This window comes from Lissotriton vulgaris, chromosome 6 (assembly GCF_964263255.1).
Source record: "Lissotriton vulgaris chromosome 6, aLisVul1.2, whole genome shotgun sequence".
Lineage (NCBI taxonomy): Eukaryota > Metazoa > Chordata > Amphibia > Caudata > Salamandridae > Lissotriton > Lissotriton vulgaris.
In genome coordinates, this window is record NC_141694.1 from 724,935,037 (window position 1) to 724,962,790 (window position 27,754).

Consider the following 27,754-nt stretch of genomic DNA (forward strand, 5'->3'; position numbering starts at 1 on the left):
TGCCCAGAAAATTGAGGGCCATGAGGCATGTATAAAGGAGACAGAACAGCGCATATCAGTCTCAGAAGATGAGACGAGCCGTGTACAGGGCAATCCTGAGAGCACAAACACGGGCAAAATGGAGTAAATTGAGAGGCCATTGCTAGAAGTGGTGGGGCGGAACTTCTCTCCCCTCACTTCATAGTTGAGCGTGCACATCACTCCCTCGGACCAAAACCACCCCCTGGGAGCATGCCCAGACCCATTATTGCACGCCTCGTCAATCATAGGGACAGAGATGTTGCACTCCGGATTGCGAGAGAGAAGAATCAACTGCACTTTGAGGGGTTACCCGTCACCACGTATCCTGATTTTACTGCTGCAGAGCAGGAAGAAAGAGGCAAATTTCTACCGGTGAAACTAAATCTGCGACAGGCCCAAATAACTTACACTCTTCTCCACCCTGCCCATTTACGGGTCACGTATCAAGATAAACATATGTTCCATACAAAGCCCCAGCAAGTTGAAGACTTGCTAAAACGGCTTAAAACCCATAAGACTGCAGCAGCCACAACGGGGGGCTCGCCTACATCACTCTTGCCGCCTATAAAGTGCTAGATAACTTGGGATAAGGCTGCCGACTTTCCCCTACTGAATACCAGACCTGTCCTGATCTGACGTAATGAACACCTGAATAAACTAACCTTGTCCGAATAGAATGCACACACAAACTGGTGATTTATGCCCTGGGATGGGTAACGAGGACCAGATGCTGCCAGGCACCATTGTGCCTAACAGGGAGAATTGTTGTCAACTTACTGGTACCTGAACGGCAAGAGCAACCCATGAGCCGCCCAGCAGTCTTCCCCCTAAGGGAGATCCCCCTGTCCAGTTACTTCTGGTCGTTGACTAGAAATGTTGAACGTAATGTTCTGTTCTGTGTGTATTTGGGAGGGGGTCGGGAAAGATGTTACTGGCATGTTTGTGATGCTTCAGTGGGAGGGGGTGGGAGGCTATATGCACAATGTACAGCGCTCCATTAGTATCATGGGCCTTTCTTCATGTTCAAGCACTGTGTACAGACCCACACTATGGCAGAACTATTGTCCAAGGGAAACATGGGTAATGTGACAGACACACCTCATTTGAGACTCATGTCTTGGAATGTCAGATGGCTGGGGGATGTGCGGAACCGGAGGAAGGTATTGTCCTACCTTGACCGTCACCAGATAAACATTGCCATGCTCCAGGAGACCCACGTCCACCCCAAGCTCCCTAATACGTTTGCTAGCATATGGACAGAATGCCAGCTTTTTTCCTCTTATTCCTCCTACGCCCGAGGCACAGCAATACTAATAAAAAAATACACCTTTTTCCCTAGCAGGTTCGATAACAGATCCACAGGGAAGATATATGATTGCCTGGGGCCGACTAGGCTCTGAATCGGTCACGTTGGCATGCTGTGATAGCCCTAATACAGATACTCCTGATTATTTTAACAACCTCTGGGATAAACTTGTCAATATAGGCTCTACCCACATAATCTGGTACAGTGACTTTAATGTTGCCCTAAACCCTGCCCGAGACATGTCTAACGCTGCGCACCACCACTATGACCAAACTCAGGAGGTCCTTCAGGGGATGTTGACCGATGAAGGACTGATCAATACCTGGCGCCACACTCACCCAGAAGCCAGGGAAGGCACACATTTCACTACTTATGCTGCAACTTGGGCCAGAATAAACTACTTCCTGACCACGATGGGACTGGGGCCGACCATCCAGGCTGTCACACACCCGCCAGAACACTTTCAGATCACCGCCCGGTGACACTGGTGCTCCTCCCACCTGGGTATGACAAACCCAGGCCTAGCTGGAGGCTACAACCCGCGGCGTTACTAGATGCAGCTTACAATCTCAAATTGGGGGAGGAGATTCTGGATTTCTTCCGAGAAACAAAGGGTCAGTGGACAGTGTTGAAATAACATGTGAGGCCTTTAAGGTTGCAATCAGAGGGTTCTGTATTTCTAAAAGTTTTGGGGTCCTTCCGGACATCCAGAGAACATCAAAGTCTCTGGAAAAAGACGTAAATGCATTGGAGGCTCGGATGGAAGTCAGGGAAACGGAGCAAGTGCAGAAAGATTTCCAAATGAAATTAACGGAATATGAGGACATTGCAAAAAGGGAGTTGAAATTCCGGGGATGACATTGGGAGGCTGGTAGGTATGGTGAAGGCGAAAGGCCAGGACAAACTTTGGCTGAGGTGATCAGGCGCCCACGATTCTCAAAGTATATATTGTAAATTCAGGACCCTGGGGAAGTCCGGCATTAAAATACTGAAGATATACTAAACAAATTTACCTCTACATTACACTCTATACTACACAGCGCAGCCGGGAATTAGAACTAGACAACTTCATGCACAGCACACAGGATCCCCTGGCGCAGCCCGCACACATTGGAGTATGGAACTGGGAAGAGAGACAACTGATGAACAATGGGAATACTGTTGTCTCCATAGCTTGCAAATTTCTGCTAGTAGTCGATTATGTGTAATACACTACAAATCCCTACAACGTCTTAACTACACGCCCGTTAAAAAGTCATCCAATGGTAATTTGTATATATTACAATTGATGTTGTCATAGACACAGCAGAAGGAGTACCCCAATCAAATACATTAGGCAGACTGCAATTCTTATAGCTCATTTGCATAAAGATGAGTCTGGGCTAGGCATGTTGTTGGAAAATACATAACTGATCATGTATTCCTAGCAAGGTACATGTAAATATTGAGGCGTGGATGACGTAAACAGTCACAGAACTATACATGTTAACAATACAAAAGACCAATTACGTGGAGCTACACATGACATTCATGGACACTGTGCATGGCCAGATAGTGCTTGGTTGTTCTCTGTGTCACCACATACAAACACTGTTGAAAAGCCTAGCAAGCCATGTGCTTCCCCAGAACAGCTACCTCTGAGCTTGCACCCACACTGCAACCCTGGGACCACACCCTATACAACAATTGGTCACAACACCTTCACTACACACATGTAGTGAGCTTGTGTCCAGCATGCCCTCCTCTCCATATGTCAGCTATCTGATGCTGTCATTTCCACTTGGATTCAGCTTCCCCAGTGTAAGTGGTAATGGGCACTACATTTTGCTTTGTGGATAGGGGGAAGCTCTGTCTGACACTTGTAACTTTTAATTTGTCCACACATGACTCCACGAAGTACGACATTCACAATGAGTTCCAATATGGTATTTTGACTTTGAGTGTGTCTACAAAGTTCAGACTGCAGCTGGATGTAGTGATCATGCCATAGTTGGCCGCATTAAGTCTAGCTTCCATCCTCGCACATGACCTACATCACAAGCAATGAATCTAGATACTCACTGGTCACGTTGGGGTCTTTAAAGCTGTCAACCTCCCCGTGTATATGGCGCTGGTCCACCTACAAAACAGGGACAGATGTACAATTATGTATGACATCCCAAGTGACACATGCATGTAATTACCAGGCCATGACTCCCATTTTACATTGAGTACAGCAATTTATTGTCAGCCACACATGGACACTGCAAATGCAGGATTAATTCCACATCATTGTTCACTGGTTGTGAAACAAACATGTGTTGACTTTTGGGTTGGTTGGGAGCGCACAGCTGTTTTCTGTTTGAAGTTTCAAGAAAGTTCTTATATTTTGTTGAGGATTGGGTGCTACATGCAGGTGGCACGTCCGTCCAACGTGCGTTTGGTAGATGCAATAGGTTATTGTGTTCCCATGTAACTTGGGGACATCCCTGCACTGGGACATTAAGTGCGTGAAAGCTGATAAGGGAGGCGCACTAGTTGTGATGAACTCCAGCATGTATAAATTGAAGATGGACGAACACATCAATAATGAACAACTTTACTTGAAATTACCGAACAATCCCACCAACCAATTCAAAGAGGAACTGGTCCAAATTATCAATAAAGCACATGAGAGGACAATCATTGACGACCGGACTAAGAAATACTTGATAAAAACATTTCCCAGAAGCCCGACTATCACAATGATCCCTAAGATTCATAAGAACCTGATGGATCCTCCTTGCAGACCCATCGTTTCAACAAAAGGCTCCCTCCACGAACCGGTAGGGAAATTCATCGACCGATATCTTCAACCGATAGTGAAGAGCATGAGTAGCTACACCCAAGACACCACAGATTTCTTAAAGAAACTGGCACAAATAAAAGTGGGCCCTGGCCAACATTTTGTTCTATGTACTGCGGATGTACGATCACTATACACATCCATCCCCCATGACGGAGGGATAGAAGCAATGGAGAAGGCCATTCTAGAAAGCAACATAGAGAAAGAGATGCAAACATTTCTAATGGAACTATTAATCTTTACGCTGTATCACAGCTACTTCCGACAAGAGGACACCTGGTACCTACAACGGTCCGGGACTTCGATGGGCAATTGTGCCGCACCGACCTATGCGAACGTGTATATAAAGCTCTTTGAAGAGGAAAACATCTATAACAACCCCAACTGGACAAATCACCTTGAAATGTACGCTAGATACATAGATGACGTTTTTATTATCTGGAAAAGCACTGAGGAATCTCTAACACAAGCATTAACAACCCTCAATTTGACTAACGACAGAATACAATTCACGTGGGAAACCAACCAAAGAACAATTACCTTTTTGGATGTAAGAATCACAATGACAGAAACTGGCTTCGACACGGATTTATTCCGTAAGCCTACAGACAGAAACAACACACTGTTATACACCAGTTTCCACCAAGGATCCCTCAAGCGACACTTGCCAACATCCCAGATGTTACGAGTTAAAAGGATTATCTCTAACCCCCCAGTAGCTGAGTTGCGACTGAACGAGATGGGCAAAAGATTCCAGGACAGAGGTTACCCAGACAAAATCATACAAGAAGCCATACAAAAAGCCCGGAATACTCCAAGAGAAAATCTATTAGTCCGAACAACCAAAAAGCAGGAAGACAGGATGGTCGTTGTATCAAGGTTTTCCACACTCAGCACAGCTTATAAAAAGACCATCTTAAGACACTGGCCAATTCTAGCAGCAGAACAAGACTTTGGTGACACATTTAAGAATCCCCCCATCTTTGCCTACACCCGCAGTGCAAATATAAAAGAAATCCTCAACAACGACGCAACCACCAAACATCAATACAAAGGTACCCAACCATGTATGAACTGCGGCAATTGTAATTGCATAATCAGAGGTCCTTCCATAAACCATCCAATGAAAGGAAACAAAATTAAACTGAAGGTCAACGCCACGTGTGACACACAGAATGTCATTTATCTAATCAAATGCCCATGTGGCAGTACATATGTTGGAAAAACCGAGAGAAAAATAAAGACTTGTATCAATGAGCACAAGTCACACATAAGAACTAACAACACAAGATCCAAGGTAGCAGTACATTTCACAGAGTCTAGACACAACGTGTCACAACTCAAGTTCCTGATACTTGAAGTGATTGAAAAACAAGAGGGTATAGACAATCACAAAGAACTTCTCAAACCAGAGATGGCATGGATTTATAGATTACAATCAATGAAACCAACAGGATTGAATGATCGTTTAGAATATTCATGTTATCTATAGAACACCTTTTGGTGACTGATGCCATTTACTGACTGCCCTGCAGTACGATTGGCCACGTACGTGATGATATAATCACCAAACTTCATTTATATTTTTTGCCATTACTATTGTTTTTCCACACCTTCTAACAAATGTACTTATGTTATTTAAATGTTCCTCATTGTTCTTCACGTTATGCCCGTTTAGTTCTCTCAACACACTCGCCCAACACACGCCCCCGTATATTATTCACTCACTTAAGATGGCCGCCACCCGCAGTCCACCTTCTATTTTTATATACCCCCGAACCAACCCACACTCACTTCCCGGTCCGCGAGGAGCAGGGACGCTGAAGTAGATCACCCGCATCAAACGGAGCACACCGACACCCTGTAAGTACCGCGCCATGACCCGCGCTGAGAGGTGCCTTACGCACACATTTGACCAACGCAAATCGATAAATTACTAAAACGAACCCGTATCTTTCTTTCACAGAAACCGCATGTTTACCGGTCAAACGTGAGTTCTCAGTACCCCAGTCCAGCACAGACCACTTTTTTAAAGCCTATAGACCACACGTTATCTGCATGCCACACCGACTATAAACGAGCACGCCAACCTGGCATTTTACATGCATGAACTTTTTCACCCCGTTATTTTCCCTGACACACTTATAAAACCAACCCGAACCAGTATAACTCGGCAAATCCCCCACACCAGGTACCCACCCCGCATGCTACGACTGCTAGCTTACCAGAATATATTTTCACACCCCGCTATGTCTCACTTTTGTTTTCAGAAGCTCCCAGATGAAGGGTATACAACCCGAAATGCATTGGAGCCATTTCAAAAGCATTTAACTTACGTGAAACTCTTCTGTCATGAAAACAATGACAAGAAATGATGATTAAAAACATTTCAACAACCTAATGTCTTGGAGGCTTATTTAAGCACCCACGGTGTGCACAGAAGACAGGGATGTCCCCAAGTTACATGGGAACACAATAACCTATTGAAACAAACATGTGTGGCATCCCTGTGATTCTGCACTTACTTCAAGAGGCTCATCGGACATGCCCTTACGCATACACAATTGCAGAATGCTGTAAGGATGGCTGTTCCAAATATTTGTCTGCGCATTCACATGTGTAAACAGTTGTTTTGTATTGTGAAATCACAATACTTCTCCAACTCTCAACATGCTTGCAGCAGGTAAAACTCTATCTTGTCTGATTGCACACAGATATGACCAGGCTGGTGAATGTAGCATTGTTGCTCGTACATGTCTTGTGGTTCTTTTGGCTGCCTGCTTCACCCGCCATTGCTGGTGCTGATTCACCCAAAGTGCCACCACCCTAACCAATACCGAGTTCCAGGTGCACATCCATAAAGCATTCACAATAACATGGGTGTTAGACTCGGGGGTCTCTGGTTGGCACAGGTATGCACTTGTGACAAACAGGGACCCTCTCCTCTAGTCAGGGTAAGAGAACTACTCCTTTAGAAATAACCCTTGCTCACCCTCTAGGTAGTGTGGTGCGAGCAGACAAGGCTAATCTTCAGGGTGATAGTTAGTTAAGCATTTATGATCACATACAGGAAACCCACTGACCCACCACAAACAGACACCAGTCGTAGGAATGTATCAAAAACACGTAGACTTTATGTAAAAATATATGCAGAATTATCACAAGACCATATAACGTTTAGCGAATGAAGGCCAACAGATTTGAATAGGCAATTGTTCTTAAGTGCTCTTGGTCAGCAAGGTACGATGACAGGGAAAACAAACGTTGCGGACCCTGGATCCAATGCGAACTCGGGATAGAGTTCCAATGTACCTTGCAATGAGTGTTCGAGGCGTTTCAGTCGCGGCTACTGGTCAGGGCGGACCATGGACGAGGCCAACGGTTCTCCAATGGATCTATCTGGCTCGGAGCCCCCTCGAGGTGCAAGGCGGGTGAGTGGGACGGTGTGGAGGGTTGTGGCGATCCGGGATCTGATGCAGCTCACGGGGCGAGGCGCCGTTCAGGCCTGCGGGGCGTACTACTTCTTAGCACACCAGTTCGTACCTCTGGATCTGTGTGGGGCGTTGCGTTCTCGGGCAGACGGGTGCAGCACCGGGCCTTCGGTACCCCAGTACGGAAGACCTTCTTGAGGTGCGGCACGGCCTTGGTATGCAGGAGGGCAAAGCGAGACAGCCAGGTACGTTACGACGTACGGACCATCCGAGGCTATCAGATGCGCTCCGTGCAGATTCCGGCAAGAGAAGATGAGAGGCGCACAGCGTGCTCCGTAGCAGGCGAGGTGACAGGAGAGTGGGCGGCCGGCACTGAAGCGGAGAGCGACCCAAGCTTGAGCGGGGCTCTCGGCGGTGGGGCGGCCAGGCTTTGAGCTGTCACGACCTTGGAGGGCGAAGGCACCCGGGTCACAACTCTGGCGAGGGAATGAGAACTAAAGGCCCAACAGCAAACGGGCACAGGCAGAATAGAACCCAATGGTCCTGGGGTTCCGTTCAGATGGCAAGCTCGTGATCAAGCCCTTGGAGATAGTTTCAGGCACAAGTCTTCCAAGTCCTTTCTGGTCTTTTCCTCTCCTTCCTCAGCAAGGCACCACTGCAGGATTCCTTCTCCTCAGCTTCTCTTGGTCCTTCTAGTCGGGCAGAGGTTCTTCGTGGTCAAAACTGGATCTAATTTCTTAGGAGCAGGGCTCCTACCTTTATACTCGGTTTCTTTTGTCTTGGCAGGCCAGGGGGCCTGAGCCTGGTTCAACCCGGTTTTGGAGTACTCTGTTGACAAGACGCTGCTGTCTTCTTTCGGGGGCAGGGCAGGGACATCAGACGCTCCACAGGAGGTGGAGCCAGCATTGTGGTGGTGGAGCACAACCCTATTCAGAGTCAAGGACTACTCCGCCCACCCATCCTGGTGTAAGCAATCTATTCACCACCTGGTCACCCCGACTGTCCCCGGAAATTCCCCAGCCCTGTCACTCACACAAACCCAGACAGCAGATACACATCCAGGCAGAGGCGGGCTGAAATAGTCAGGCGAGCAAATGCTAACTTTCTAAAAGTAGCAGTTGCAAACACAGGATATTAAAATAAACCTTGCTAAAGGAAATATTTTATTATTCTGAGCTCAGGCATACCAAATTCGACATGCCACCGTGTTCCCTGAGCCGGCCAGGACTATAGCGTGTAACAGTTCCAGCCGCTCACCTTGACCTAAGAGAACAGGCAGTCCTTCAATAGTGAAGAACGAAAAAGGGGTAATTCAATACTAGGACATGCCACACACATCAGGGCTTGTCCTACCTTATGCTTACAATGCACCCTGCCCGTGGGCCTACCATAGGGGTGACTGATGTCAAGGTTAGGTAAGGTTTAGGGACTGGCAAGTGTGGGCACTTGCACAGTCAGCGTGACAGTACCAGACTGTACGCAGGGGCTGCAATGGCGGACCCGAGACATCTTTTTTTTTTTCGGTGGGTGGCGCAACCAGCGCTGCAGGCCCACTAGCGGCATTTGTATCTACAAGCCCCGGCACTCCTGGTGCACGTTACTGGGGACTGACAGTAAACCAAATAAGCCAATCATGGAAATCAATTATGGATACACTTTATATAGGGAGCACTTGCACTGCGGCACGGATTGGCCGTGGCGCAGTGCCCTGAGCATCGAACACCAGCAAAAACATCTGAGGCACATCAGCAAAAAGTGGAAGGGAGAGGTTTTGATGCTTGTGCACACAGCAGACATGCACAGTAGTAGCTCATCAGCTAAACTCCTCTTTAGCCATCAAAAACCTACATACACAATCATCGCCACACGTCATGCTCATACACAATGCATCAGCTATGACTCTGATCAATTTCAATGGACTGTACCAATGGAAAATCTCAACAATACTACCTTTACACTCTGAGCAACACCCATGAACAGTAATCCAGACTACACTGCACTCAGGCCTTCAACAACAACTGCACACACTACGTACACACAAAACTGCACCAACTCTAGATCATAAACTGCATCGTCCTCAAAGTGTCCACCCTTTGAAGACTAGCCATGGAGAGCTGTATCATCCTCGACAACCTTGAACCAGATTTTGTTGTTACTCACAGGAAATATGGGAAACTGTATCTTTGCCAACAACATTCCCAAATGCATCACCAAATAATTTTCACATTTCATGAATGGTCTGCAACAACTGTACGGTATGAGGCCATGCCATTACACCCAATAGCTACTTCAAAGTCACAAACTGAAGCTCAAGCCACAGCACGCTCAACACCACACACCTGCGCTCACAGATCCAGGCCAGCCCAAGGACAACACTCTGAGGGACCCTTGTTCACAGTCCTTCCAAGCCTTGAACTGTGTACAGCACCTACATCAAATTATTGCAACACATGCCATCATATACTTTTTCCACATACTTGTGACATACCTCAACTCACATCTTGCCAACATCAGTGCCAACAGATTTGCAAACTGCAAGGACCACCTTGTAAACATCTGACAGTAACAACTTGTCACGACTCACAACCACAAGCCAGGTCCAAAAATCAATACATCCACTACACCCAGACCACGTACCCCCATGGGCTGAGCAGCCTGATGTACACCTCCATGTAAACTATACATCTGCATCCAGAAAAAACAAATAGAACACTATGATGAGCCACAAACGCAATGCCACGGACACCTTGCACAACACAAGCTTGGTTCCAAATGGACCACAAAGATGGTTAGTGTTATGTGTTGAAGAACTTGCACACGTCTCTAACACCAACACACAGCACCACAGCAAGGCAACATGGTTTCTGGACAGACCACATCAATTTTGAGGCACATGCAGACACCTGTATAATAGCAATTTCCCTGAAGAAGGTTCTAAATGCAAGAACACCATTTCAACAATCCACCCACACATCAATTTCAAAAATAAAAAAAGACTCCCACACTCAATCCTCACTAACTCCAGAAATGGAAAGTTAAGATTCATCTTCATCAGTTACATTTGCATATTTTGCATTGGCAATACTGACATCTCCCCCTCCCAGGACCACTACAACATGCTCGGCTCATACTTCCACAAGGATGGCATGTGCCTCTAGGATGAGTTACAATACAAGACAGGTTTATGAAAGCACACAATCTTAATGCTATCCCAGCTATCCCTCCATCTCATCCTGGGCAATAATCAGCAGACCAGACTACGCATCTACCATGAGAGGCATACACTGATGATCACAAATAGACCCCTGTCCCAAACCTCTTCTACCAAGCGTTCGCAGCCATCACTCCAGCATTAAAAATGTTCTATGAACATGGCTGTGAAATATTGGCATTTTGCACATTGAGTGCAAGGGCACATAATGACGACCCACATTCAATGAGCTGACAACAATCATCTTGCGCAGACCACACCCTGCACATCTTCCTTGGAACTTTATAGAACAGACTCTGCAGCTGCACCTGCATTCAGAGCCTCACATGTGAGTAGCCCACCTATGATTCCAATGTCGGTTGGCTTGCCTATGATTCCAATGCCTGGTTGGCTTGCCAAATGAGGCATCATGCCTACATACACTACCAGGGTCATGTCTATCATGATGGACAGAATGCAGAACAATGTCATACATTCACCCCAGCAAAGATCTGGGCCTAAATCCATCTTTTATTTGCTCACCATGCCATTCCAGTTTGGACCAAGCCATATGCTATTCAGTTTTGAACCTGCGCCCAAATGGGAACAGTCCAGCCCGAACCGCCAGACTAGTCCGAACTGTCAGGCCAGGTCCACCCTCCCTGGACTGGAAACAAGCATCGGCCATGCTGTGTCAAAACCCTGCGCCTGCTTGAAGCGTAAGGATTGATGTAGCATGTTAGGAATAGGGGCACCCCGAGCCTTGCTGGAGCTCCGTCGTGACGCGACTCCAGCAATGCGCCACCTTTCCGCCGGGGTATGCGACACGCATCTTCCCATCCTTGCGCAGCATTGTATATGCGGCGCATCAGTGGTGGCGCACAGGTGGTTTGGTGTGTCACAACTGTTCTGGCGCATCCCTGCTGGTTAGCAGAGATGCGCGAGAAGTTGTAAATCTGCCCCATTGTTTTCAACATATGTGTCTGTCACCAAGCAACAACCCCTTTTGCCTTGAGGTCATATGAATTTTCAACCCAGATCATTGCAACGGCAATGTGGCATGTTAACAAGCCCCATGCACCACATTTATGCCGCCATTGCGTCACTGCTGTGATGCAGCGTAAACCATGCCCCATGTTGCGCCCTATTTACAACGTGATACATCTAGGTAGATGTGTCGCGTTGTAAAGCCCTGCGCCACATTAAACATGGGTTAGGTTTTATATTGGCAATATGTTGCAGGAATGCCTCGCAAATGTGACGCTGGGAAATCGAGTAGATTTAGCTGAGACACTTCAGGTCCATGCTACGTCACAACCCTGTGCGTGCTTGAAGCAGGCGTAAGGAGTGACGCAACATGTTAGACATAGGGCGCCCCTGAGCATTGCTTGAGCCGCGTTGCGTTCGCAACACGACTCCAGCAATGCGCCTCCCTTACGCTACAGGATGCAACACACATCGCCCTATCCTTACGTCACGGTGTGCTGCATTGTAAATGCAACACATTTGTGGTGGCTCAGCGAGGTAAATGTGTGTCATATCTTTTATGGTGCTGATTTGCAGAGATTCTTTGAACAAAAGAAGGTATTGGGTCCTACAACTGACCAGCCTGGACCTCAACAATTGCAAAACAGAACAAAGTGGCTAGTCAGGTTTGTTTTTTGATGAATTTAGGACACACTCAGCCAGTTTGTGCTGCGTGAACCACACGTTTTGTATTACAAAAAAATTATTTTCATTTTTGATTGTGTTCCATAGCCTTATCCATACGTCTTAAAAAGAATTATGTGCGCAATATATACATGTGTAGAAAAGTTCACAAAGGATACTCAAAATCCACAACACCAACATCAGACTTATTACATAATTGGTACAAAACAAATTGAAACATGAAAAACATTACACAAAGAAAAACATTATGCGGAAAGAACCAGTCCTTAGACTTGTATACCAGTGGACAGGCGGAACTCAGGATACAATGAAACTGCCTGCCTGTCTCACAAGACCTGTGATAAAGTGTTTTTAGGATTGCCAGCTAGGGCCCACGGCAGTAGTATTAATTAATCCCTGGCTGCACACTTCTTTCTTGTCACAGGCTGGGGGTCAACGCGTTTCGAAGCGTAGACAGTTAAAAGGTTCTCCTCAGGACGGGGACTGGGTGAGGTCTTCACTGTAAAGAAATTAAGGAGTGGTGTCAAACTAATAGTGCAACAACGTAAGTGCCCTCTCTGACTAGACAAGGTAAGGTGATTTGCAATGTACCTGCAAAAAGCGAGCAGGGGCTGCAAAGAAGGAGATTAACTGCACGTCGTGTAAATTTTTCTGAAAAACAAGGGAGGTGGCAGTCAGAACTGTTCAGTTCAAGAGGTCCCCATGAGTACATATACACGGAAGTGGATTTGCCTAAAAAGCGGTCCCGCGTCATACCTGCACTGGGATGTAGAAGCAGGGTGAAGAGGACTCGTGGGTCAAGGCATCCGGGAATTGGTCCGGAGTCGAAGGGTGTAGCTGCTCACCTTCTTTCGAATACTAAATACAAAGGAGCGGTCAGAGCTGGAGTTCACGATGCCCCAAACGTTAGAAACAATCATGAGCAGAAATTGTGGCAAGCGATATGATACAATATCGTTTCCTACCTGCGCTTGAATGTAACTGCGGGTAGACGGAGACGCCCGGGAGAAAGTCCGGAGGTCGCGGGGGTGAAGACTCTCCTACGCTAAACCGATGGGGGAAAAGCGGAAAGTATTAGCGAACATTCACGGGTCAAGGCTGTTGTATATCAGGGTCGGGGCTTTAAACACACTTACTCGAACGGGAGAGCTGGATTAGACAGGGGGTCACCGAGGTACGATGGTGAATCTGAACCCGTGGATCACCAGGATAACCAAGTCTGGCAGAGCGCTCTTGCGGCTCGCCTCCGCTGACATTGCCGACGGGTCACTCAGACAGGTGAGGCCTAGTGGGGGCAGAGGGGGCCTTGGCTGCACCTGGGTTCCAGCCAAAGTAAGGGCCCGCCTGACCCTAAGATGGCGCCTCTGCACTGCTACTGCTCCTGTGCTGCGTTCCGATACCCTGCTTCCAGGTGTTAGTGGCATAGACTTTCCCTGTATACTTGCCCCACAGACAGAGGGGCCCACATCAATATCTAGATCCCACCACATGCTACGGTGGGGACCTGCCTGGGGAAACACCCGTTACAACGCAACTTTTACAACGCACTACCATTACATCGCAACTTTTACAACGCAGGATCCATTACAATGCATGCCTTTACAACGCATGTCATTACATAGCAGATGCTATTACAACGCATGCCATTACAACGTAAGTATAGGTAAGTATATAATTTTATTTTATATTTTATTTAACATTATTTAATTAATTTAATTAATATTAAAAATAAATATATTAATTTATGTATTTTTATAAAATATATTTAAGTAATTTAAAAAAAATAAGTATGAGTATAGGAGTATATGTTTTGGGGTACTGAGGTATATGTTTTGGGGTGTTTGGGTATTTTTAGGGTTCAGTGCTAAGTTTGGGTTATGGGGTACAGGGGTATTTTTAGGTTTTAGGGCTGGGTTTGGTTTTTGGGGTACAGGGGTATTTTTAGGTTTTAGGGCTGGGTTTGGTTTTTGGGGTACAGGGATATTTTTAGGTTTTAGGGCTAGGTTTGGTTTTTGGGGTACAGGGGTATTTTTAGGTTTTAGGGCTGGGTTTGGTTTTTGGGGTACAGGGGTATTTTTAGGTTTTAGGGCTGGGTTTAGGTTTTGGGGTACAGGGGTATTTTTAGGTTTTAGGGCTGGGTTTGGTTTTTGGGGTACAGGGGTATTTTAGGTTTTAGGGCTGGGTTTTTGGTTTTGGGGTACAGGGGTATTTTTAGGTTTTAGGGCTGGGTTTGGTTTTTTGGGGTACAGGGGTATTTTTAGGTTTTAGGGCTGGGTTTGGTTTTTGGGGTACAGGGGTATTTTTAGGTTTTAGGGCTGGGTTTGGGTTTTGGGGTACAGGGGTATTTTTAGGTTTTTGGGCTGGGTTTGGTTTTTGGGGTACAGGGGTATTTTTAAGTTTTTGGGCTGGGTTTGTGTTTTGGGGTACAGGGGTATTTTTAGAGTTCACTTTTTTTAAAAACACGACTTTAAATAAATTAAATTAATTACATTACATTAAATTAAATTAATTATATTATTTACAATTAATAAATTAATTAAATTACATTACTTAAATTAAATTAAATTAATTACATTTTTTAAATTAATTAAATTAATAAAACTAAATTATATTATTTACAATTTATAAATTAATTAAATTACATTAATTACATTAAATTAAATTATATTAATTATTATTTTAAAATTATTTAAATTAAATTTATTATAATAAATTAAATTATATTATTTACAATTAATTAAATTACATTAATTAAATTAAATAAATTAAATTAATTAAAATTTTAATATTAATTAAATTACAATAATTAAATTAAATTAAATTAATTACTTTTTTAAAATTAATTAAATTAAATTAATTAAATTAACTTAATTACATTTTTTTTAAAAGATATACTTACCTACACTTACGTTGTAACGGCATGCGTTGTAATAGTATCTGCTATGTAATGACATGTGTTGTAAAGGCATGCATTGTAATGGATCCTGCGTTGTAAAAATTGCGATGTAACGGTCTGCGTTGTAAAATAACGCGTTGTAACGTCATACATCCCCTGCCTGACCCTAGCATGGCGTCTGCCGACTTATGTGCTAAGACCATTGCGTACACCAGATGCCGCCCCATGGCAGGAACAGCCTTAGCACGGCGGTGCCCCCGCAAGCCCGCGTTCAACATAAGGTGCACACCAACTGCGGGGGGGCAGCAGCAACACAGCGACCCAACAAGTGCAGGGGACATGGTTGCTGCTGGGAGGGACCGCCTGGAGTGAACGCAGCGGACCTGCAGGGGCAGCCCAGCTGGGCACCGCGAAGGTGACCTGCCCAACTTGCCTCTCCAACCCTACAGAGCTGTGAATCCCCCCTCCGGGACATTGACGCTGGGCCCCCTCCGCCTCATCTCATCCCAATTATGTGGTGCACAAGAGACATTGACAGCACCAGAACACACTACAACAGGCCGCGTGGAGGCGCGCCACCTGCAGAGACAGCAGCGCTAACCTAGCACTACCACTTGCCACCCAGGTGGAACTGCAGTTGACACGATGGGGAAGCCCAGGGCAACACAGGGGACCACCTTGGACACTTCCACCAGCAATCAATCTAGCTCCTCAAAAGATACTGCCGCGGCGACAAATCACTCCCTTTCAGAGAAACTGGACAGAGTGCTGGTGGCAATTGTACACTCTAGGGTATCCATGGAGCAGCAGTTGGGCACCCTCACCACGGACATCAGCCTCCTCCGTGATGAGCACCGCAAACTAGCTGAAAATGCCTCGGACACTGAGAAGATAGTTTCCTCTATTAAGCCTTCAGTGCAGGTGCACCAGGACTTGCTACAAACCTTACTTGGCCGAGTGTCCACCATGGAAGAGCGCATTGACGACCTGGAGGGACGATCAAGAAGCTGTAATGGACGCGTTCTTGGCCTACCTGAAGGAATTGAAGAATCAGACGCAGTGGGATACATGGAGGCCTGCACTAAATCCTTCACTCCTGATGAAGACCGGACCACGTTCTTCTCCATCAAAAGTGCACAGAGTGTCCCTGCATGTCTACCCCTGCCGGGTGCCCTGCTGCGACCAATGCTGGCAACATTTCTGCACTTCCGAGATAGAGATACAATGCTAAGGGCGGCCCGTCAAGCTGGTCCACTCAGAGTTGAGAATAAAGTCATCATGCTCTTCCCAGACTACTCCAGAGCAATCCAAAGACATAGGTCATCCTTCCTAGAGGTGAAATGACGCCTGCAGGCAGAAAATATACAGTACTCCTTGCTGTTCCCAACCCGCCGTATAATCATACACAATAGCATCACTCACTTCTTCACATCCGCAGAGGAGCACAACTGGGTAGGCCAGAACTGTAACACAAGCCATAACACGGGGAGCACACGAGGACGTCAGGCCCCAGAAGACGCCGCTTGCAATGCCGTAATCGGCAGGGAAGCCCCAAGTTGCTATCACTCTCCCTGGGATTGCCCGACCTGGAACAAATTGTTTGTGAACGACGCAAAGCCCTGAAGGTGGCAGCGAGCCTTCGGCCCACCTCCCCCGCAACGGACATTGAGCGAGGTCCACACCTTTTTTCCTCAGAGGGGGAGGAGGACAGCGAGGAGGCACAGTCCGGAGTGGACTTGGTGGCCCTCCTGTCGGTCCCCCACAAACGAACTGATTTCACTGATCATATGGCTTGCTTTGGAAGAGGGGGGAGAGGGATACTCCCTCCGACTAGTGGATCACACAGTTCCTATCAAACAATTTGCCACACGAATTATTGATACCATTATACCGTCACAGATCAACATGAGCCAGCTGGCGACCATTGATAACATGCATAGCCGACACGATGAGTTACCTCGCGGGCATGCGCCGCCAACCCCACAGAATGTTCATGCTCTCACACCAAGCAAGAGCTAGTTTGGACATATCGCCGTTGACGATAGGTCCCCAGAATAGGGACTGTTTTTGCCCCACCCCAGTTATTCTCTTTCCCTGCATCCACCTACACCACACTGTGTTGCAACATCTCACCACCGTAAGGCAGAACTGACGTCCAAGCAGCGCAGGCGGCCCGAGGGAAGCACTGAGACTGGAAGCCCACAGGAGAGCCCAAGCAACCTGTCCTCCCCCTTGCCCCACACACCTACCAATGGCACATAAAAGCACCACCACTATCCTCACACTGAATGTGCGAGGCATTCACACTGCGCACAAGCGTTACTCAGTATACGCGTACATCAAACGTCATCATGCACAGATCGCATTCTTACAGGAGACGCACCTCACCACAGGGGAAGTAGCGAAGCTGCGCAAGTGTAGGCGGGGAATCTCTGCACCACGACATACTCAGCCTATGCCCGAGGAACTCTTATATGGGTGCGACCTGGCGTCCCATTCCTAGAGCAGTCCAGATCCATAGAGCCAGACGGATACTACTCCCTACTGCAGGGTCTACTAGATGGCCAACCTGTGCTGCTAGGGAGTATATATGCGCCCAATGCGGACCAAAGCAAATTTTGGGACATGCTCTCCCTGCCCTTGAGCTCACACACACATATCCCCTGGATACTGGGAGGGGATTATAACTGCATACAAAATACAACACTAGATAGATCCTATCCCCCCCACCCAGCATCCCCCATTATACCACAGGCAAAGCGATTCGCAACATGGGCAGCACACTGGTCCCTAATGGATGCCTGGCGCTCGCAGAACCACAGCACCAGGCTTTACTAATTTCACTCAGTGCCACATGGTCTCAAGGTACACTTGGACAGTTTCCTTTGCTCTCCCTCTATCTTGGCTACTATTTCTGACTCTGAATTCCTAGCTAGGGTCCTCTCGGACCATGACGCCCACACACTCGCACTCCAGTGGCGCCCACCCCGGCCCCCTGTCCCCCACCTGGCGCCTATCCAGGGACTCTATGAATGACCCGGTTTTCAAGCAGGCTCAGGCAGAGCACATATGGAACTACTTTCAGCAGATTTCTGGTACGGCCACCACACGCGCAAAGGAATGGGATGCCTTCAAAATTGTCATGCGGGAACATGTATTCAACACATTACAGGGGTCTGTCAGGTCCTTGAACGCGACATCAAAACTACAGAGCAAACACTAGCCGCACTCACATGGGAAACAGACCCAGCCAAGGCCACACCAGCTCAAATCGCTGACACCAAGACTGCATATGCAGAGACACTAGCGAGCCTGCGCCGATATAATTTTGTGGTGTATGCTGCCCGTGTGCACAAAAAAGGAGACAGAGCGGGGGCACTCCTGACTTGGCTCGTCATACAAGACTCGACTCTCCCACCAATCACGGTCACCCACAGTGGCCCAAACACTTACCTCCACTCGCAGATCTCAATTCTGGAGGCATTCCAGAAGCATTATACACAAGCCCCACTCCATTGCATGTGGACGTCCTTACCCAATTCCTAAGTCGACACCGACTACCTAATATAGATTGCAATGACCGACAGGAGGTAGACAAGCCCTTAGAGGCGACTGAAATCAAGCAGGCGATGAAGGCGCTGGCCACCTGTAAGACTCCCCTGGATCGGACAGCCTCCCACTGGGGTTTTATCACACCTTTGCGCCCCAACTGGTACCTCAATTGGTCACTCAGTTTCAAGCGGCCCTCGATAATGGCGCCCTGCCACAATCCATGTGCGAGTCAGTTATAGTGTCTCGGCTTAAGCCGGAAAGGGATCCCCACGGCCTGGGCTCATAACGGCCCATAGCCCTATTGCCCGCAGACTATAAATTCTACGTGAAGATTCTGGCGGACAGATATGCCACGGTCCTCCCAAGATTGATCCACCTGGATCAAAATGGATTTGTGCCCGGCAGGAACACCTCTAATTTAAGGCAACTGTTCCATGTCCAGGATCAGATACGAGATTGCTTTACCCGAGGGACGTGCTTGGTCCTGGACCTGGAGGAAGCATTTGACACCCTCTCATGGCAGTATGTACTCCAGGTCCTGTGGTACATGGGAGTGGGACCTCGTCTCCAGGCATACACCAAACTAACATACTCCACACCCACATCTAGAGCACGATTAGGGCCCCTCATATCAGCCCCATTCCCGGTATGTCGAAGCCCTTGGCAGGGATGCCCACATCCCCCCTACTCTTCACCATAGCTATGGAACCTCTGTCGATCCACCATTGCGCCGCTGGCGAGAGTTGGGGAATCCCAATTTCTGACTCCACTCATGTGGTATCGATGTACGCGGATGACGTGCTCATCTATGTCCGCAATATTGCGGCGGACCTCTCCCCTATATTACGCATACTGCAGGACTTTGAGGAGGTAGCGGGAATCAAAGTAAATAGGTCCAAATCAACAATATATCCCTTGGTACAAGCCATACCCCAATGCCCACTGAGACTGGGCAACGTCGACATCTCCTGGAGCCCCCAGTCGGTCCAATATCTGGGAGTCCGGCTATATCACACTCCTCAGGACATTTACGAGGGCAATTACCGCAGGGCGATGGCTAGCATCAGATCCTCCATACATTTCTGGAAAGATCTCTCTGGCTGTCACAGGGAAAATAGCAGTCGCTAAGATGATCCTTGTTCCGCAGCTATTATATTACTTCTCGTATCTTCCAGCGGTCCGGTTCCTTTTTTAGTGAGCTTGACACACCCTCCTCGGGACTTTCATATGGGGATCTGGATGCAGGCGTATTGCCCTTGCCAAACTCAGCTGCCCCTCAATCAGGGTGGACTAGCTGCCCCATCCTTTGAGGCTTAATTTTTAGCAGCCCAACTGCAATGGGTGTCACGTTGGACAGCGCGCTCGGCACACGGGGAACTGGTCACAATAGCCGGGCAAATCCAGATTCCACCCCAGACCAAGCCACTCCAGGTGATGACAGCACACGCCTGTCTGCAATGCATCCACAGAATGGACGGTGTGTCACCCCTGTACTCCCCTCTCCTGCTGCTGGTGGGGTTCCCCAAGGGAAGGGTGCACTACATGGAGCGGCTACTCTGCATGTGGACTGAACACTCATTGACAGACGCGGGCACACTATATCTCAGCGGGCAACTACAGACCATCGAGACACTCATGGAAGACCTCGACCTCCCGAGAGGACCATTCCTTTTATATAGGCAGCTTTTAGACGACTGTGGCAAAATGTGGGGAACAATAGATACCCAACCTCCCACACACCCAGTCATTCCCGTGTTACTACGGATGGGCCCTGTGCGCTATTTAGTTACTTGTATATAAAGCCATACAGGCCCTTAAGCAACCCACCCTTGCACCCCTCCGGGAAAAATGGGAAACGGACTTCCGCAGGCCGCTTCATGATAAGGAATTGTCTTGTGCCTTGGAATTTACAAAAAAAGTGTCCCGTAACTATCGCTTTAAAAACATACAGTTGCACATATTGTATTGGGCATACCTTACTTACCTTACTAAGCTGCAGAGGTACTTTCCTGATAGCTCCTTCACCTGCCCTGGATGTCCAGAGCCCAATGCCTCATTTCAGCACATGCTATGGGATTGTCCAACGCTCCGTAGCTACTGGGACACTGTTCGTACCACTCTCAGGCCATTCACAGGAATCCCAGACCTGTACATATGGGAGGCTAGTGCCTTTGTAATCTGCAAACGCCGCAAAAACATGAAGGTGGAGATGCGCTTTGCGTCCTTGGTGCTCCTACTGGCTAAGAGATGCATAACGATGCATTGGAAAGCACCAGGGGGCCCCCCTTTAGCGGCATGGGTGGGAGCTGTCAAGAAGTGGTGCACAGCAGAGGAGGAAGTGATACGTACAGAGGAGGTTAAGGGAACTCGCAAGCATCCAATTTCCATGCCATGGGCTATGATGCTGCATTCCTATACACAGGAAACTCTTGTGATGCAGGAGTCTCAAACTACCAGCTCTCCCAGGGCACACATGACCCTTGCAGCTCAAGGTACCTCTGAGTGGCCAGATGCCCGGCGGGACACAACTGGCAGCCACGAGCAGGCCATAGCAACACCCTGCACAAAGGCAACCATGACACTCCCCTCACCTGCACATGCCTACCTATCCACCATGTCATACTGCAACAATCAGGCGGCTACCACCAAATGGAGCAATACAAGACACAATGTATCCCAGTTCTGTCTCCCGGGTTTGTTTAAGTTCATGTTAATACTGGCACATACCAACCCTTACTTTATAGTGCTAACAGAGAGATGACGTCTCACATCCCAACACACAGCATAGGCAGCCTTGCATGAAAGCTGATACCGCCTCCCTACTTGCTCCTTAATTATTACCACTCTGAGACTGTATGTAAGGCTATAGACCGCGCAGATATTCCGCCTCATGTCAAGAAGTAACATGTATGTGATATATCTTTTTATGTCAATGCCACCAAAACTGATGGGATGTACTAAATTTAAAAAAAAGCCAATAAAAATGTTTAATTAAAAAAAGGATATTAAAAAATAAAAATAAAACTTGGCGTATGGTTTAAGCCGCCGCTGTGTCACAAACGTGACGCCATAGCATCATACAAGTGTCGCAAGGGGCTTGTAAATCTGCCCCCCATACTCTTTAAATGTGTGCTGTACCATGCAGCACAAATTGAAAATGGAAAAGACGAGGATAACTGAAAAGACTCCTCCTCTTTGCACCTTGCTACACCACCTCTAGGGGAGTTTAGTTGTCAGATGCATCTTCAGATTTGTAATTGTTTGAGCAATCTGGGAATGTGTCCTGTTACATGGGTGTTTCATGGGAACAACCCCAGCAACAACCATAGAATGCTCCTTCAAGGCAAAGTGCTGCGTGTGAAGGGCCTGTATTTAGGAGGAGAAGACAAGTCAAGCAGGGTGGCTTTTCCTCTGCTTGTAAATATGGATGAACCCTATGCACCACCAGTACGTCACAAAAAGTGACGTTCTGGTGGCACAGGGGGCTTGTTATTCTGGCCAGAGTTGTTGTGCAGGGGATGTGTAACATTGGTACATGTTTGTATTCCTTCTCAACATGTAGCATGATTGAATGTAGAGTAGCGTTGTTTCCTGTCAGCAACATTTCCATACGTAATGGAGTATGTGTACATAGTAATATAGACTTATGATTGGTTTGTTAGTGGTACTCCTTAAGTTGCACTTGCACAGCATGTGCCTAACATTACATCACACCTTGTTGACACTGCCTGCAGTGAATTGGTTACCATATCACAGCGCAATACCATGTGGTTTCTTGTCAGGCCCATGGCGGTTCTGCAGCACCACTTTCCACATGTGCAAACTTCTCACGTCAGCGGCACAAGGTGCTTTATATTTTGCACCTGTGTTTCAATGAGTGATGTGCGGTGGCTCTTTTGGGAGATATGGATGTCAGGCACACCACACAGACATCCTTAGGTTTTAGTGCAAGTGTGCATGAATCACTGCATGTCAGAGGTTTGTGCAATATAGCAGGGTTGCACATAACAATGCAAAATATCATTGAGATAATGTTGCATTCCTGTGCTACACCAGTGCCCCAGCTTGTCACAGCCAAGGTGCTTGCACTGGCATGCTACGCCAGTTTAAGCTTGATCTACACACATATTTGCCTATCATATGGCCTGTAAAGTTCATGTACATAAAGTTGATGCTCCTACTTTAATTTTGTGTTTGTAATTTATTGTACATTGTAACATACTTAATTTTGGTAAATCATGAGAAGAATTGTGTGACATTGTGTGTGCGGCGTCTTATCCCTGTTGCAGTGTGGCGGATGTCTTGTCCTTCTGCTTCACCTTCATCACCATCATCCATTTGTTCAGGGTGCTGGTCCTCTTCATCCCAGGGCACATTTGTTTTTACACACATGTTGTGGAGTATTGCACATGCCATTATCATCTTGCACACAGTTTCAGGAGAATAGAGTAGCCTTCCGCCTGATAAATCTAGGCAACGGAACCGGGACTTGAGCATTCCGAAGCTTCTTTCAATAATGTTTTGTGTCTTGCAATGGGCATGGTTGTATGCCGTTTGTGGTTCAGTCTGTGGATTTCCAAATGGTGTCATCACCCACGTCTGGAGACCATATCCTTGATCAGCTGTAATTTGAAAGTAAGTACAAATGTGTTACTTTAGGGTGACATCAGTATACATGGCATGCGTTGTACGTCAAGTTTGTGAAGATTGTAATGGTGAATTACATTGGTGTCAATTGCATGTTGTGTTTGAGGTTGCTGATCAGCTTTCCATGCCCCTGACACTACTTAACTTTTTGTGACACACTGGCAGCGCAGAGCACAGCACCATATTAGTAGGGACGGAGAGAGACGCCCTGGGTGGATTTTTCTGTCCTTGTTAATTTGGCTCCTCTACACGCAGCACTTTCTGTTGATGGTGCTTACTTGGGTGTTGCTGTGGGTGGTTGCTGCTGTGACTTTTGTGGCTTTTACATTTCCCTGCACGCCTGGAGTTCTCCCTAGCAGAGGCGTAGGGAACAAGAGAGAGACTTGCAGTGGGTGGAATGCCATGCAGAGGGACTTGGTGCCTGGGGAGTGACTGAGGAACATTGGTCCTTGTTAAGAGTGGCGGACCTTGCAAACAAGAGCTGCAATGTCCCCTCGGGCAGCTGTATGCCGCTGAGCCCTATGCCATTACGCCCCTCTCTACCTGCATGGAGCGGTGGCCATTAATGTGTCCTGTGGGGATTGGTAGAGCTTCATACTGGGTATGGACTGGACCTTACCCTTCCACAGTGTGCGCTGCTGGTGTGTTTGTATACTTCTGCATTGCAGGGACTGGGCCCAGGGATCATATGCCTTTTCTATGACTTGATAAATACCTGTCAGACTACACGTCCCCTGACTGGTAACCCATTTGTTGGGATGTTATACCTATTCCACCTGTGATTGGTTTGGGACACTGAAGGTCAGCACTCACCATGGGGAATCTGGAAGAGACCGACTTGTGGGAGGCAACGTACGCAGGTGTGCCAATATGCAACCAAAGAAGTGTGACTGTGAATGGTGAACAGCCACTTTGCAACCACTGCGTGATGCATTGTGAAAGAAGAGGAAGAGGAGGTACTGTTTTTGCTGGTGTTTATTGCTACCATGCTATCATGGTAGACCAAGGTGGACAACAGGCTGGGGCTACCCAAGACCTGGAGCATGGCACCCCTGAGCAGCCATAGTCCACTTTAGGGGAACCTCTACAGCAGCAGCTTCATTAAATATTGGAGGCCATAGCTGACACGAAGGCTACTCTGCACCAGGACATTAGCACTGTAGTAGTTGGGCTTGGTCTATTGTGGTAATAGCACAGGTAACTCTCAGAAAGCCTAAAGTCTACTGAAACCAGCATTGCAGAACTGACTCCAGCGCAGAAAGCCATAGAACAAATGTGAGCCCTCATAGTACATTATTTGAGCCTAGGGCTGAGGACATGGAGGGCTGCACCCTCAGTGCTGACATCAGGTTCATGGGTCCTCCGGAAGGGTCGGAAGGAGATGACATGGTGTATTTTCTGGCAAATTGGTTTTGGAGTTTGGTGGCTTCTGAGGGCCTGTCGGCTTTCTACACTCTGTAGTGCACACATCAGGTGCCAGCAAGGGCGTTGGCTCCGGGGAGACCTCCGCGCCTGGTGGTGGGGTGTTTGCTAATTTTCCGGGACCTGCTCCTGCAACAGGCGAGATCTGGGGGCCCATTCAATGTGGACAATGTTAGGGTCCCCCCTTTTTCCGGATTGCACTTTTGCAGTCCAAATGACTGTGTGTAGTGGAGGCCTGAGAGAGCATTACGCGACAAAGGCCTCCAGTACACTCTGATGTTCCCGGCCCGGTTGCGTATCACCCTGGCGGGTAACACTCACTACTTTGACTCTCCTGGAGATGCCTGGAACTGGTTAGAGGTGTGCAAGGGTGGAAAACCGCAAGAGGGTGCCCTTGCTTGCCCCTGACCGGGGCCTCGCAAATCCGCACACCATGTGAATTTCCGATTCCGCAGTAGAACCCAGAGGAAGACATCATCATCTAGAACCGTGAAGTATCGAGCTGAGACTCTACAAGCCAAGGCTCTACAAGTAGTGGCAGCATTGGTGCAGGCATAGAGTCCTACCCCTACTGTGAAAGAGGAATCTTCTAGACAATCTGCTGGCGACGTACCAGACTCATCCCATGTCAATAGCGTGAAGATGCCAGTTGTAATGCATAATACAGCAGATTAAATTATTGCAAAGCATATGTTAATCTACAATGCTTTGGGTAGCGGACATTGAAATCCTATGGGGGCTCTTCTGCATCTCACCTTACCTGCTCCCTGGTGCAGGCTGCTTCGAGGTCTTCCGGTGGGCTCGCTGGTGCTCTCTGTCCCCCCTCCCGCCGCCTCAGCCACAGTCATCGCGGCCGTAGTGTGGAGGTGGGGACTACACACCCCAGGCTGCACAGCGGCGGAAGCCGCCATCGATACTTCCGCGCACGGAGGCGCATATAACCCAAGGCTAACCCCGGCAGAGCGGGTGGACTTTGAAATCCTACGGAGTCTCTTCTGCATCTCACCTTACCTGCTCCCTGGTGCAGGCTGCTTCGAGGTCTTCCAGTAGGCTCGCTGGTGCTTCCTGTCCCCCCTCCCGCCACCGCAGCCCCAGTCATCGCGGCCGCAGTGTGGAGTTGGGGGACTACACAACCCAGGCTGCACAGCGGCGGAAGCCGCCATCGATACTTCCGCGCACGGAGGCACATATAACCCGAGGCTAACCCCCGCAACGCGGGTCCGTGCGCGGGACTAGCCGGGCTAAGCCCGGGCAAAGGGCGGGCCCTCTTAGGCCCTCAGAGGCCAGAGGAGGCCGGGCTGGGCCCACCTTTCTTCGACTTTTGGATTAACAATAGCCGACCCTTCTACAAGTGAGGCGTGAGAAATGTTTTGGGCCATTAAGATTGAATAATTGTATTTTAAAGAGATAATTGTTGATAGTAAGATAGGAAACATTGTTATGGCTAAAACCGACCTGAAAGCGTGCACTGGGGCTGGGGGCGTGGGGACTCTTGACGCCTTCTTGAAACTAGCAGAATCTGCAGTAGCTAAAAAAAATTGAGCTAGTAGAGAGGAGAATTTCCCTGGACCCACTTCAGCAAACAGTTTCTCCGTTATTAAACACGGAGATATCTGCTCCTATTGTTGCCCTACAAGATAGTATGCACCCCCATCAAGTTCCCAATGGGTCAGTACTAGTTGATAGTCTATCTATTTCTTCCGCACCTTCACCTGTAACTAGACTAGTCCCTTCCCCCACGGTTACATGCACTAGGCAGCTAAGGGTTAGGCCGGATACGATGGCTAACTGCAGTAAAATTATCCCTGGGAAAAGGAAGGCTAAAAACACCCCCAAAGGGAGTCGTCAAGAGGCAAAACAGCCAAGGAACATCAATTCTGCAACTGGGTTGGGTCGGAAGGGAACTAATGCCTCCTTTCAAGGTGCTGAGGACAGGGGTGCAGGAAGAAACAAACACACTGCCTCTGATGTAGAAGATAACAGGGGGGAAAGATGTCCGACTTTATGAGACTTATGGAAGAACGGCTCAGGTTAATTACCTCTCCATTAATGAATAAACTAGAGCAAATAGATGGCCGACTCAACATAATTGAAAAATATCTTAAAGATTACAAAGGCCAACGGTTGGGGTCTAATCCACCTGTAGTTCACTCTCTGAGTGCAGTCACAACCTCTGTAAACAACTTGTTGGACTCCATGATTACTTCACTTCCCCGACCTGTACTACCACCTGTAGCCCCGGTTGTATTACCAAATATTCCATCTGTAGTCTCAGGAGCAACGGGAGCTACGCAGGGAGCGAAGCAAGGTCCTCGGGGTCCAGTGGGGAGATTAAACCTCCAGGCATCATCCCCAAAAGAGAGCTGCCATTACATTTGCCAGCAGAGGCATGCCCATACACAATAATTCTGGCCAATGTTCCAAAAATCCAGGATGGCCATAATGAACATTGGACCACATTAAAAAATAAAGCCCTTCACTATTTGTCCAATAAAACAGTGTTAGGTGATCACCTGTATGACAACTTCAAAATGATAAGAAGGGTGCCTTGGGTGGGCAAGGCTAAGAAAAATTTGGAAGGTGATTGCGTTGTCATAAATTTTAGGTCCCCCAGATTGGTTGATGACATACTGAGGCATACAACATGAGTATGTAAACGTACTGCCATTGGGATTTTTTTATCCTCCTCACAATATTGGGGCAGCGCACAGCGACCCATTAAAGGGGAAAGGTCTATATGAATTCTCTGTACCAGTTTTTAATAGATTTGATACATTTTCTAATTTGGAAGAAA